Genomic DNA, 15,753 nt, shown 5'->3' on the forward strand with positions numbered 1-15,753 from the left:
CACAATATAATAGGGGTACGGCAATGGGACACACAATATAGTAGGGGTACGGCAATGGGACACACAATATAGTAGGGGTACGACAATGGGACACACAATATAGTAGGGGTACGGCAATGGGACACACAATATAGTAGGGGTACAGCAATGGGACACACAATATAGTAGGGGTACAGCAATGGGACACACTGTATAGTAGGGGTACGGCAATGGGACACACAATATAGTAGGGGTACAGCAATGGGACACACTGTATAGTAGGGGTACAGCAATGGGACACACAATATAGTAGGGGTACAGCAATGGGACACACTGTATAGTAGGGGTACAGCAATGGGACACACTGTATAGTAGGGGTACAGCAATGGGACACAATATAGAAGGGGTACGGCAATGGGACACACAATATAGTAGGGGTACGGCAATGGTACACACAATATAGTAGGGGTACGGCAATGGTACACACAATATAGTAGGGGTACGGCAATGGTACACACAATATAGTAGGGGTACGGCAATGGTACACACAATATAGTAGGGGTACAGCAATGGGACACACAATATAGTATGGCACTTACCTTGGCACTACTGTAAGTGACAGACCCTAATGTCCAAGCCATGAGTGCACATCCTCTATGGGGCAGAATTGCCTCCGCAAAACCTCTCAGTCAAGCCCCTCCATCCTCCAGCTATACGCTACCAAGGTAACCAGAATAGAACCCACCAAGCTCACTTAGCTCCGCAGCATTTTACTTCAAACCAATAAATAGGAAAAAAAAAAATAATGCCAAAAAATAGAAAGCGTCAGGCTTTGCCCCCCAAGCTGGTAAAGGGGGCAGTTAAGTTGTCAGTGGGGGACAGGCTGCTTGGGAAACTTGCCGTCACCTTACTCATGTGCTATGGGGGAAAATGTGAATTGGAGCTGGGGCAGAGTGAAGGCTGGGGGAAGGGCAGCATGGGAGGAGGAGGAGGAGGAGGAGAAGGGGAGAAGGGGCTGGGATGTGACACACATATAGAATGAGTGCTGAGACAATGCTGTGAGGAGTTGGGAGCGCTAGTACCGAGGGGCAGAGCCTGGAATTCCCATCCCCGAGACATAAAAGAAGGAGAAAAGGGGCCAAGCAAAGTGGCCAAAGAGTGAAATCCACTTTCCAGACCCTTCTCCAGAGCCTCAGCCAATAGGGAGAAGCCCCCGGGGTCCCCTGTACTCACACACTGGGCTCTGAGCGCAGGAACTTGTAGAATTCCATTGCACCCCCCCCCACCCCAGGCTGCTGAGCAATGCCAGGCGGGTACAGCTTGCCATTCCCTCACACATATATATATATTTATATACACACAGCTATGTACATCTGCACTGTAAATATTATTCATTCGCATCGTTACTGTATAAACCAGAAACCAAGGAGAGATTTATCAACGTGGGGAATGTCGCAGCTCTCTATGCGCTACTATTGGGAATTTCTACCCTTTGGAAAAAATATGCCCCCAAATACCCCCGGCCAGCTGGGCAGGTCCCCCCTGCAGGGAATTCTATTCTCAGCCTTTGATAAATATGCCCCAAGGTATGTGGGTTCCAGTGAAGCAATGTGCTGCAGGTGTATCTGGGTTCTACTACGCCCTTTAATCACAAATGTCATTAGAACACGGGGTTTCTGTGATATTAACTATCTGTTCTGCTGTGCCATATTCCAGTTTCATCCTGCAGAGTTTGGCTTTGCTGCAGTCGATAGGCCAGCGCAGTGTGAGAGGCACAGGGCAGGGGAGAGGGAGATGTGTGTGGGCAAAGCAAGTCCGGCTTGTAACCCTTTAGCTGCTGATAAACTTCAACCGAAACTCTGACAGTCAGGGGAGCTGGGAGTCGCAGGGTAGAATGTCCGTGTCTGCTCTATGGAACATGTAGGGGGGCAGCAAGGAGTGTGTGTCCTGTGGGACGTGTATAGGGGTACAGGGTGGGTATCTGCTTAACTGAATATGTAAAGGGGTGCAGGCTGGATATCTGCTGTATGGAACATATAAAGGGGCGCAGGTTGGATATCTGCTCTATGGAACATATAAAGGGGTGCAGGATGGATATCTGCTGTATGGAACATATAAAGGGGTGCAGGCTGGATATCTGCTGTATGGAACATATAAAGGGGTGCAGGCTGGATATCTGCTGTATGGAACATATAAAGGGGTGCAGGCTGGATATCTGCTGTATGGAACATATAAAGGGGTGCAGGCTGGATAGCTGCTGTATGGAACATATAAAGGGGTGCAGGCTGGATATCTGCTGTATGGAACATATAAAGGGGTGCAGGCTGGATATCTGCTGTATGGAACATATAAAGGGGTGCAGGCTGGATAGCTGCTGTATGGAACATATAAAGGGGTGCAGGCTGGATATCTGCTGTATGGAACATATAAAGGGGTGCAGGCTGGATATCTGCTGTATGGAACATATAAAGGGGTGCAGGCTGGATATCTGCTGTATGGAACATATAAAGGGGTGCAGGCTGGATATCTGCTGTATGGAACATATAAAGGGGTGCAGGCTGGATATCTGCTGTATGGAACATATAAAGGGGTGCAGGCTGGATATCTGCTGTATGGAACATATAAAGGGGTGCAGGCTGCATATCTGCTGTATGGAACATATAAAGGGGTGCAGGATGGATATCTGCTGTATGGAACATATAAAGGGGTGCAGGCTGGATATCTGCTGTATGGAACATATAAAGGGGTGCAGGATGGATATCTGCTGTATAGAACATATAAAGGGGTGCAGGGTGCATAGCTGCTGTATGGAACATATAAAGGGGCACAGGCTGGATATCTGCTGTATGGAACATATAAAGGGGTGCAGGCTGGATAGCTGCTGTATGGAACATATAAAGGGGTGCAGGATGGATATCTGCTGTATGGAACATATAAAGGGGCACAGGCTGGATATCTGCTGTATGGAACATATAAAGGGGTGCAGGTTGGATATCTGCTGTATGGAACATATAAAGGGGTGCAGGCTGGATAGCTGCTGTATGGAACATATAATGGGGTGCAGGCTGGATAGCTGCTGTATGGAACATATAAAGGGGTGCAGGGTGGATATCTGCTGTATGGAACATATAAAGGGGTGCAGGCTGGATAGCTGCTGTATGGAACATATAAAGGGGTGCAGGCTGGATATCTGCTGTATGGAACATATAAAGGGGTGCAGGCTGGATATCTGCTGTATGGAACATATAAAGGGGCACAGGCTGGATATCTGCTGTATGGAACATATAAAGGGGCGCAGGCTGGATATCTGCTGTATGGAACATATAAAGGGGTGCAGGCTGGATATCTGCTGTATGGAACATATAAAGGGGCGCAGGCTGGATATCTGCTGTATGGAACATATAAAGGGGCGCAGGCTGGATATCTGCTGTATGGAACATATAAAGGGGTGCAGGCTGGATATCTGCTGTATGGAACATATAAAGGGGTGCAGGCTGGATATCTGCTGTATGGAACATATAAAGGGGTGCAGGCTGGATATCTGCTGTATGGAACATATAAAGGGGCGCAGGCTGGATAGCTGGTGTATGGAACATATAAAGGGGTGCAGGGTGGATATGTATGAAGAAATGAATGGGGTGCAGGTGGATATGTGCTCTAGGGGGCACACTGAGGGTTATATTTCCCAGTACACCCAGTATACCCAGCACACACACACACGGGGTACAAGCAGTAGTAGTGCCAGAGTACCCCGCAGGCTGTAGCGCTGTTATTAGTATCCAATGAAACCAAGTAGTAACGCACCCAGCACACTGAGCGCAAGGTGACACTAACCCCCAGACACATTCACAGAATCGCTTTAATGGCAAAAAACAATGGGGATTATTTTCGTTGGTGGTGGGGGCCGCACACTCTCATGTTTTTAGAGGCAACACATGACTGGGGACAAGTGTTTGGAAATACAGGGGAACAGCTGAACATACAGGCAATTTGAATAATACAATAACAGCAGAAATAGGCAATTGCTTGCAGGGAAACTGGAGCTCAATTACAGCCGGGGGGGGGATATGTATAAGGGACACGGATCCCTGAGCATTCCTTCCTGCCGCTATTAACATTCCCACTGCCTTTATTCCTAGTGGCTAATAAATGTAATAAGTTCTATATAGGGGGATAGCTACTGGCCAGTAATTCCTATGGCAGCTCCCCCCCCCCCCCCCATGTCCCAGCTGCTGTATCATTGCAGTTATCTGTGTCTCCTTGCTTGGCTTAAATTATTGATTTCTCCCTCCTTGCCCCTCATTGTGCCGAACGCCATTAACCTTATCTGTGCGGCCAGGACCCCCCTCCCTGAGCTGTTGGTGGGTCTGGCTTTAAAAGCAATTTCACAATCTATTCCCCATCAATCTACATTTATCCTTGCATCTGGGGGTGGGGGGAGGGATGGAGCCCTATAGCTGTTCTTAAACTACAACTCCCAGCATCCCCTCACGTGCAATAAGCAGATCCCGCAGGGGACCCAGACCACAGGGTGTGTTTCCTCTATAGTTTGGAAGTACATTTAAAAAATATTTTAAAAAAATTCCCCTTCCCCAGCCGCACAGGTGGGATAAAGGTTTGGTGCACTGAGCGTCTGTCGCCGGGCCCCTTTGAGCGCTGACTTGTTACACCGCTGGTTGCAATACAATAGAGCCAGTTATTATACTTAATAAAATCAGGGTCGGACTGGGGGGTGCAGGGCCCACCAGGCACATCCCCCGCACCCCCTAACCCCCCCCTCAAGGGCCCCCGCTGAGCCTCCCTAGCCCCCCGTAGGGTCCCCCACCCAACGTCCTCCCCTGAGTATGCATAAGTTTAACGCATCAGGGAGAGAACTGTCAGCCAGGGGAGCGCCGGCAAGGGTCAGTCTGGCCCTCCGGGACCCACCAGGTTTTTTCCCGGCGTCCCAGTCCAACCCTGAATATAATATGCCCATTGTAGTTGAATCCAGTGGGGTAATTAGATGTTAGTGGGCCCCAAAATATTGCTAATTTGACCAATTTTCCCAAGATGTATTGAAATTTCACATTAATTAGGACTAGGGTTCCACCAAATCCACTATTCGGATTCGGCCGAATATTGAATGGAATTTGGATTCAGTTCAGCCAGGATCGTGGCTTTGGCTGAATCCAAATCCTGCTGGAAAAAGGGCAAATCAATGCCGAATTCCAAACCGAATTCTGGATTCGGTGCATCCCTAATTAGGACCTTACTGGGCTCCCTACACAGGGGATCCCCTGCTTTCTCTGAACTTATACCCCTGGTTGCACCCATAAGCCACCCAATGGGTCCCTGTGATGCTTTGTGGAACCCCCTGAGCCTAAATCTGCAGCCATGTTTTTTTATTGGGAGTAACAAGGCCACACAATGAATGCACCTATGCCCCCATCTATCAGAGCTATAATATAGTGTAGGCAGGGGGAGCTGGCCGGCCAATCAATGCACCCTGCTCCCGGCTACGCATTAATGGCACCGGCTCATCAATCAATAATTTACAACGCAATCTTGAGACACACACACAAATAAATCGCTTTGTTATGTTGGGGCCCCGGAGCCCGCTGCTACACAGGTCATCTCTCATATGAATTAAATCCCAGTCTGACGCACCCGGTGGTAGCGCAACTTCAAGATTACGCAGCGACAACAAATGAAGCTCCCGCTGTCAATTAAGGTCTAGGGTCGTTTTTCATTTTGTCGAGGGGAAAAGCTTAGAACGTATCCAGTATCCATGTCACAAGGAAATAAAGATCCTTACTGTGCAGCAGTGCTTCCCCTTGGGGCTCTAGGCAGTGGATGGGGGTGGAGGCAAATTAGGTTGTGATTTTTGGGATACAATTTTAATTTTTATTTAAAACTTACTGCAAAGTCTGAATATTCTCTCCCCATGTCTGTGGGGGTTTCCTCCGGGTACCCTAATTTCCTCCCACCCTCCAAAAACATACAGGCAAGTTAAATATCATTGGGACTTTAGATTGTAAGCTCCACTGGGGCAGAAACTGGTGGGAATTATATATATAGTCTCTGTAAAGCACTGTGGAATACATATATCTTTGCATTACTATATAGATTGTAAGCTCTACGGGGCAGGGACCTCCATCCTCTTGTGTCTTTGACTCTTATCTTATTGCAACTGTATCTTGTATTTATTTGTATTTATTGTTATACTGTGTATTTATCTATTATTATCTTAATAACCCCCTGTTTGTATTAATGTATTCTACTGTACAGTGCTGGGTACATAAGTAGCACTTTATAAATATATGTATATATATATAAATATAGAGATATACATATATATATATATATATATATATATATATATATATATATATGTTGGCGCTTTATAAATAAATGTTAATAATAATAATAAAGGAGAATACTAAAGAGAAGAACAGTGCCTCTTGTGGCCAAATCAGGAAAAAATGGCAGAACTGTTGTTTGGGTTTTACTAAGCAATAACATCTCCCAGACATGAAACTATGGTTAGTAATTCAGTTCCAGTTCCTTGTCCAATGGGTTTTCAAATCTGCTTGATCAGTGTGTAGATGATTATCAGCTAGAAACTGATTCCCTGAGGGTCCCACATATGGGCAATAAGCTTCTGAACCAGTGCGGTCATAGCCCCACCCAATAATGTTGCGGCCCTGTCTCTTCCCCGTTCCGTGGTGTCACAGCCCCGCCTCTTCCCTGCCCCTCTGACATCACTGCCCGCCCCCTGCCCAGCGGCATAGGTGGCAGACCTGCCACAGGGTTTTTTCCCCAATGTCCTGCCGGCCCAGTCTGACCCTGTGGAGGAGCCACGTTGGCAGCTTTTATTGCCCCCTGTATGGCCAGCTTCTTGCCTGGATGCTTATATCAATTCTACATAGCTAATCAAATAAATGCACAAAGTTCATTATACAAAGGAGCAGTCTATTCACAATTTTTGGGGGGGACAGAGTTTGGTACCCTTTGTCAGGACCCAAATGCACTGAAGGTGTAAAATGCTTTGAGGGACCCCTTGGTGTGACTTTCAGTCGCTCATGTGTAAAACCACGATGAAGATGATGATAGGGCCAGATATGACTGTCTAGGATCAGGTCAAAGGGTATTTTCTATCGTGTAGCCATCAGGGCTATAATCTAACGCAAAGCCCCAGCCTCCCACCGCACAGGAACGGCCTGACACGTCATAAATAAAAGATGACAGAAATCACAATTCCAAAGCCAACGCCCCCACCCTCCAATTACAGAGCAATGGGATTCACACTTGCACCGGCGCTCATAGATAAATGACAGGCAGCAAGAGAAATGTTGGGTAGGCAAGAAACAAAGGCTTGTCACTGAGTCGATGAATAAAAAGGCTGTTGTACCTTTATTTCTACCTTCATTTAGGAAGTGAATCTATGAGAGTTTCACCATCAGATAGAAAATTCTATTTAATTTCATGACCCCATCTCTACCTCTAGTTTCTATGAATTTGTTACTTACAGTTTCAGTCTTGCCAAAGCTGCCATTGTATCCAAGGTTGGCTAGCTACAACCTTCCTTAGGCCACAACCAGAACTAAGCATTTCACGTTGAACCATCTTGGTCACCATAACCTACTGAACCCGAGGTGGATCTCCATTCAAGGAAAGTCAACCATAAAAACAATAAATATATTCGGTTTGAGGTAGTAAATAAGAACAAGGACCCTAGTGTTGCTTTCTTTCCTGATTGCTCCAAGAACATTTCTAGTCCCACCACTGCTGCCCTTGGGATGCCCAATTGTACCCCCTCTGCATACAGCTTCTGCCAAGGGTGTAACTACAGAGGAAGCAAACTCTGAGACTGTTGGTGGCTTCAGTATATAAACAAAAAACCTAAAATGATTTGACTTTGAAGACCCAATAAGTTCTAGATAGGATAAGGGCTGCTGCTGGTGGAAATTCCAAACTATCCTGAATGAGTCAACAGAGTATGGCTGACCCTTAAGCCTACTGCTTTACATCTCAAGCATGGACACATCTCCTGAACTATGGAGTTGAACTGGAATTCATTCTCAGATGGAGACCACCTGGAGGTTATAAGGTATGGGCAATCGGAGACCCATGCCAAACCCATTACCCTTATGTTTTGGGATGGGATGAGATAAAAAATAGTGGTCCAACCTACTAAGCTGTGCCTGGGCATGGGGTCAGGAGTTACAACCAGAGTACCACCATGCTTTACCTATAGGTAAAAAAAAATCTCCCAATAATGACTACATATATCTTTGGGAAATCACTGATAACCCTACCTGGACCTTTGGGTAATGTGGTAGCATTAGGCAACTCAGTATTAGACGGTAGATATGAAAATTCCAATTTGCAGTGGCTCCCAAACTATAGGGCTGGGCCAGTGGCACGGGTGCTCAGACTGAAAGGTGTTTAGGGTGATATCATGACTCAATCGTTATTTGCTCTTCTAGATACTCCTAAAAGCCTACGTTGTAGGTCAACAAGGATGAGATTTGCTCCTCTAGATATTCTTGGACCTATTGGTTTATACAATAATGCTTTCCTACAGTATATGAACAAGACCCCAAGGCCTTCAAGGGGGCCACTGTTGGAGCATCGCTATTTAGAGCCTATATTTTGTTCTAATGGTCTAATGGTAACAGCAGAAAGATTACAACCTTAGGGGTCCCTTGTCCAAAGCCGGTTCCCTCTTTTATCAGAAGCCAAGGGCCCATGTAGTGTACAATGATACGGTTGCTTGGCAACTGAACTATCACATAATTACACCACGGCCATGGAAAGTCTCAGCTGGCTCAGAGGAGCTCCATGCACTCCGGCTACGCGACTGCCCAATCATACCTTTAATCTGATTACTAGGATTTCCTAACAACCCCACTCGCTATAAGGTTTGTCTGTAACAAATCAAATCAAAGCCCAGGCTTTTGATGTTCACAAACACAGCATTACTTCTTTATTCCCCTTTAATTTATTGACTGGGGAGGGACAGACCCTTTAGATGAAAGCCATTAAATGGATTGTGGTGGTGGCAGAATAATTGGCATGTTGGGGAAGGTTTTATGGGTGATGTGAGCTCATTTAATTCAGTGTGTAGATGTGAGCGGCCAATTTAGCCGCCTACATGCGCTTGGTCATGGGCCGGATCACGTGTGACAGATACTACGTCCCGTGTAGTAAAGGTTCCGCTAAGGGGTTATGTGCCCCAAAGGAATTTCCTTGGGCTGCACTGTGCCATAATTTAGAGAACAATAGATATGAACCAGCTGTGTATTCCATGGAATTAGGGGAAAACATATCCCAAGGGAGCCGGCCAGACTGATTTGTCAGACACTCAGACATAATGAGAAATATCAGGGAGGCTGGCAGCGAGGGGAGGGGGGTGGGAAATGGGAAAGGTGAAAGGAAATGTGAGTAGAAAGATGTCAAAACATTCCGTGAGTGGCGTAAACACATGGCGGCTATCCCCAGAGCGCTTCTGAGTAACGCTTTGAGCCTGTTGGTCCTCAGCACCAACGTAGGGAGGAATGTATGGAGAATTCCCTCGCTCCGTCCTAGGGCTGGGTGTTGGGTTATTCTAGAATTTCATTCCATTGGCTTCTCCATCAATAGACTGCTAAGAACAGGCTATGAAATAAAAGATCTGGAATGCTGGGGCCCTGGGGTTTCTTCTGTATGTTGGAGTACCCCTTCAAGCTACTAAACAATAACATTTAAACATTCTAAAGCCCAAGAGAATAGTTTTTGTACCAAAATTAGTTTTTTTACCAATTCCTTTAGAATTTCACAATAATTGCTGCTGCGTGTGAAGTGCAAAATAAATGCATTTTTGCACGTTGGCCCCATTGGTCACATTTTGCACATTGGTCCAAGAGGGGGGATGAGGGGGTCCCTAGGATAGCAGCCCCTATAGGCCTCGCACACCCCAGTCCAACCCCGCTTGTATTACAGCTACATATACACAATCAGACACACCAGGGCTGCTGGAGTGGTCTACTGTGCGGTGGTCCTTATCATAGTTGCCCCTGGCACCCCCACCCTCCCTCCTGTACCGCCTCTTTCCATTGCACACACACACACTGAGACCTGCAGCTCACAATCAGATGTTTGGCTCATTAAAGGGCAGAGGTTAACAAATAGCAGAATCAGACCCTATTAAATGTTTGGGAGGGCCCAGTAGGGGCCCCTCACTGATGAACAGCTTCAATATGTTTTTGTGAAACAGAGGTCATCTCTGGAGGCCCTCCATTAATTTTGCATTAGGTCCCCAGTACCTTCTGGTTAAGCCATTGGATCCTTTGAAATTCCGCTTGGCTCAATGGAACCTGAAACTGTAAAGGATGTTAGTTGGGATAGCAATGCTTAGTGAGCCCCAACCAAATCTATGTAGGGGCCCCAAAACGTTGAGGGAGAGGAACTGATTCATACATATACATTGTAATAGAGTATCAATTAATGGTCCCTCTGTACTCTGTACAATGATGCTGTATTGGGTTTCCTTGAATATTACATCATAATCCCAAATACCAGTACAGGTATGGGATTATTCAGAATGCTCAGGACCTGGGGTTTTTTACAGAGAAAAAGGAATCATTTAACCATTAAACAAACCCAATAGGGCTGTTCTGCCCCCAATAAGGGGTAATTATATCTTAGTTGGGATCAAGTACAGGTACTGTTTTATTATTACAGAGAAAAGGGAATCATTTAACCATTAAATAAACCCAATAGGGCTGTTCTGCCCCAATAAGGGGTAATTATATCTTAGTTGGGATCAAGTACAGGTACTGTTTTATTATTACAGAGAAAAGGGAATCATTTAACCATTAAATAAACCCAATAGGGCTGTTCTGCCCCCAATAAGGGGTAATTATATCTTAGTTGGGATCAAGTACAGGTACTGTTTTATTATTACAGAGAAAAGGGAATCATTTAACCATTAAATAAACCCAATAGGGCTGTTCTGCCCCCAATAAGGGGTAATTATATCTTAGTTGGGATCAAGTACAGGTACTGTTTTATTATTACAGAGAAAAGGGAATCATTTAACCATTAAATAAACCCAATAGGGCTGTTCTGCCCCCAATAAGGGGTAATTATATCTTAGTTGGGATCAAGTACAGGTACTGTTTTATTATTACAGAGAAAAGGGAATCATTTAACCATTAAATAAACCCAATAGGGCTGTTCTGCCCCCAATAAGGATTATTTATATCTTAGTTGGGATCAAGTACAGGTACTGTTTTATTATTACAGAGAAAAGGGAATCATTTAACCATGAAATAAACCCAATAGGGCTGTTCTGCCCCCAATAAGGGGTTTATTATTACAGAGAAAAAGGAAACCCTTTTTAAAAATGTGAATTATTTGATTAAAATGGAGTCTATGGGAGATGGGCTTTCCATAATTCGGAACTTTCTGGATAATAGGTTTCCGGATAAGGGGTCCGACACCTGTACTTCAGTGCATATAAACAACAACTACCTGCCTCTAACCACAAAGGATAATGAAAGGAAAGGGCAACTAAACCGAACCCTCTGCTTGGCCAGTAAGCAGTTAACTGTCCTAGGGATCATGCACACCATGTTATATCTAAATTTCTGATTGGCTCCCTTCTCAGCGCTTTTAGGCCAGGTAATAAGCAGAATAATGACAGGATATATTTAGACCGGACTGCACCTAGGGCATTGGGATGGTTAAACCAATTCAGGAATATCTGCCACGCTGCACAGCGCAAATAAATGGATTTGCCTTTCGAGAGAAAGATTCACAGGCTGAATTGCTGAATTCTCTAAGGATTTACCTGTGTTGGAATAAATAAGGCCAAGAAAAGAGGGAGAGAAAAGGGAAATTGGAGACTGCAACCCCTAACAATCTCGCAAGTATATTAAAAAGACCAACTGCATAGATGTTTGTACAAGGGATGCTTTATCCAAATGTCATTTCTTATTAATAAATATTTAACATGTACATGATTACCTAGGCACGTATGTGAATATTCTCATTTCATGTACCTTTCTGGAGTTACATGTATAGCTTGTCTGGGTGGAGCAAGTAGGGCGGCCATATGGTCGGTATTTCACTAGCCAGGGCCAGGGGCTGGTATTACAATTACCTTGTCCCCCGACCCCTCTTATCCCTTCTCCTAGCTCCCTTTCTAGCCCACCCTCAAACTAATGGGTCCCACTGACTTTATGCCCCGCCCCAGGGTCGGACTGGGCCGCCGGGACACCGGGAAAAATCCCGGTGGGCCCCGGCCCTAGTGAGCCCCAGCGGCCCAGTCCAACCTTTGCCGGCACTCCCCCTTCTGACTGTTCCTCCCCTGACGCGTTCAATTTATACACGCTTGGGGAGGACGTCGGGTGGGAGCCCTGTGGGGGTGGTTAGGGGGGCCCCTGGGGGGGTTAGGGGGGCCCCTGGGGTGGTAGGGGACACGGCTGGTTGGGGCACCTGCAGGGCCCCTGGGGCGGGAGCCCCGGTGGGCCCTGCACCCCCTAGTCCGACCCTGCCCCGCCCCCTTAACATCACTGCTCCGCCCCCAGCCATTAAGAAGAAGCCTAAAAGGTGGCAACCCTAGAAGCAAGGGATGAGATTGGTGGCAGGGTTTATGTGGCCATGGCATAGCAGGAACCACAGAACACTCCTGGGGTTATGTAATAAAAGGCACTAAATGTGCCCACATGCAGTAATCTGTAACAACCAATCAGCAGGTAGCATTTAATGGTTATCTGTTTGAAAGCAGATATCTTATTGGTTGCTTCTGGTTTTTGCTCCTGGGCAAACGTATTGCCTTTTATCACATATGGGGGTATATATCATAAGGTATAATATACTCCATATTCCAAAGTGACAAACTGTGTGTGACTGAGACTGAAGGAAAGGAGATTTCACCATCAGCATCAAATGGGTTTCTTTGAAATCCAGTTAAATTATGAAATGTTGTGTTAGATTAAAAAAAGTTACATGTTCTAGGAACAAAGGGAATAAAGAATTATCATTTTTTAAACAATCAGTGATCCATAGAGCAAGGCAACTGCCATCTTTGGGTTGGCAAGGATAACCCCCCCATCTCCTCCGGCTGAATTTACAGCTTTGTGCCGTTATATAAAGGTCACATTCAGCCTATCCACAGGATATAAAGCAGAAGGCACAGAGGCATTTAAGCTGGGGGAAGGCTAGCAGCACACACAGGGCACGGGAATAAAAACACATTAAAGAGGTGGCGTACATCATAATTTATGGCAGTGGTGGTTATGCATTAACCCCGGCCGTAAAAGATGATAACTAATCAATGCAGATCACCTTCCGACCACAACCCCAAAACGTTCATAAAGAAATATTATCCTGTTCCAGCAACAATTGAACGCATCTGTTTTCCCATTGTTTTGTTTTTAAAGGCCAAGTTAAAATGTATTATCATCCATAGTGCTTACCGATGAACACTCCTATCCCCCTCATTCCTACACAGTACAGCCAAGCCTGCGCCAAAGATGATGGTGCTGGACATGGGTTGGCATTGATTGCAATGTGCCAATGGGCACCCTGTGCAAGGAGCTTGCATTCTAATCCAATGCCCAAGGCTGTAAATGCTCAAGTCCAAGTCGGCTCCATCCTGATCAGCATCGATTTTAATTAGTAAAAATGTATTTGCACCATTAGCTCATTCTCCCAGTCCCCACATGGAAAATATGTTTTTTAGGCATATTGCAACATTCTTCATGCCCACCATCTTGGATGCATCACTTATAGAAATTAAGCAACCAAGATGGCGGCCTGTGAATAATGCTGCCAATGTCTGCCTAAATAGAGGAGCAAATTAACTCTTTGTTTTAGGAAACCAATGTCGTTTGGGGGGAGACCTGCAAAACAAGGCAATGGTGCAAATATTAGAGGTACCCTTGGCTTGTCCTATAGATACATCTTGGGCAACCTGCAGGTATCCAGATGTGGTTGGTGTATACCAACTCCCAGTGCCAACTTTTGGGGTTTTCTATTCAGAATGGACGGATTTGACTATTTCCATGGACAGCTACATATGGTTTATCTGCTTGTTCTGTCCATGGCCAATACAATTGGATATGGACCCCTCTTAATTCATCCACTCACGCACCATTCAGAGGGAATATCTCTCAAGACAAACCCAAGGAGACTACAGCACAGTCTCTTCAAACTGCCTCCATAGGTAGACTTAGGCTTTGGTAATAAAGTCACAAATCCTACACAGCCCAACCACAATGAGGCACTACCCTAGCCATGTTCCCTGGCTCATTTCATCATTCAAACATGCATGCCATCTTTTAATATATCTGTTAGGTTGTTAAGGTTCTATAACTTAACTTACATTGACACTATTATCATCCATGGGAGTCACTGAGACTTTTTCAATTCAAAATGGCGATTACAAAGTGGCACCAAGCCACCTGAAACTCTAGGCCCACCTCACTTAGGAGGCTTAGGAATTTAGGACGCCGCGCACTTGCATAGAGCAGGGAATCCAGCAACCCATCTTCTTACCTATCTTCTTAAGGAACCAGGTCCTGGAGGTTTAGAGGTCGTACTACTAAAACTCACTATTAAAAATAAATAACATTTCTGCATAAAGTGTGGGCTTTCTGGTTTGTAGGGTGTTGGTAGGGGTGGGTTTCTCTGTTGCACAAGTTATAAGCTTTACCAGGTAGGAAGGTGAACCTGGCAGTGAGAGCTAAGAATCCAGCAACCCATCTTCCTAAGCTTCTTAAGGAACCAGGTCCTGGAGGCTTGGGAGGCTATACTACTAAAATCCATCATCTAGAATAAATAACATTTCTCCGTAGAGCGTGGGCTTTTTTTGGTTTGTAGGGTGTCGGTGGGACTTCCTGTTGCACAAGCTATAAGCTTTAAAGATGAACCTGGCAGTGAGAGCCAAGAGTGGATGATCACAATGTGCAAGAGAATAAGTCCCACCCATACACCCCACCCCTGCACGGAGGTCATTCAGATCTGCGCCGAACTAACTGAATAACATTCAGTTTTATGGAATCCACCCCTACCATTAGTTTAGAAGTATTTGTCTCGCAGTAATCTGGCCATGGCATTGGTCATTCTTTCTTGAAACCCCCTGCTGAAATGTATCTGTATCTCCATCACCCATCAGCCATGACACTTATTCTCTGGCATTTCGATTACTTGGACAAACGTCCCCTTTGCTCATATCTCCCATCTGCAATTTTTCCTTAATTTGGCTTCCTGAATGGTCCATTTGTCTCGAAAAACAGACTCGTATCCTCCTGAAGTCACTCTTCTCTACGGTTCAGTGATTTTCATCCCCAGTCATTTTACTCCAGATAAACAAAGGCTCCGGGATGGTTGTGTAACACCAGGCCTGCCCTCGTGTTGGGGAGTCGGGTGGTGCCGCTGTGCCAGTCACGGTAATAAAGTTTTACTTGTGCGGCTGCGATGAGCTAAAATGGACTGACAGGTACCAGAGGCACAGAGGCATATGCACGGCCGGGCTCTGATGAGGCCCTCTGAGACTCGCGCACGTCTACTGTACCGAGAAGCACATAACGCTTCATTATTACAAAAAAAACATTACCCTCCCAACAGGACTACTTTACCCCAAAAAAACACTTTTATTCGCAGATAAACATTATTTTTTAATGTTCAGATCACTGAATCTCTGCAAACAGCAGATGAGCCACCAAGGATATCCAACTAGCTGCTGCAATACACCATTCATCACCATTTGTTGTCGGCTTATAACACCTAGGAGGCTTACCCACA

General features: G+C 45.6%; 1 protein-coding gene across 6 annotated transcripts in view; it reads right to left on the minus strand.

Moving 5' to 3' along the window:
• Window positions 1-1,128, minus strand: part of fat3 (FAT atypical cadherin 3) — a 334,300-nt gene extending 333,172 nt beyond the window's left edge. For 3 of the 6 annotated variants that reach the window (XM_031897341.1, XM_031897340.1, XM_031897339.1), the window contains exon 1: window positions 579-1,128. The gene's annotated coding sequence lies outside the window, so the exon portion shown is untranslated. The remainder of the gene's footprint in view (window positions 1-578) is intronic. The other 3 variants (XM_031897342.1, XM_031897343.1, XM_031897344.1) reach the window with 1 other exon arrangement.
• Window positions 1,129-15,753: the final 14,625 nt, after the last annotated feature.

This window comes from Xenopus tropicalis, chromosome 2 (genome assembly GCF_000004195.4).
Source record: "Xenopus tropicalis strain Nigerian chromosome 2, UCB_Xtro_10.0, whole genome shotgun sequence".
Classification (NCBI taxonomy): Eukaryota; Metazoa; Chordata; class Amphibia; order Anura; family Pipidae; genus Xenopus; species Xenopus tropicalis.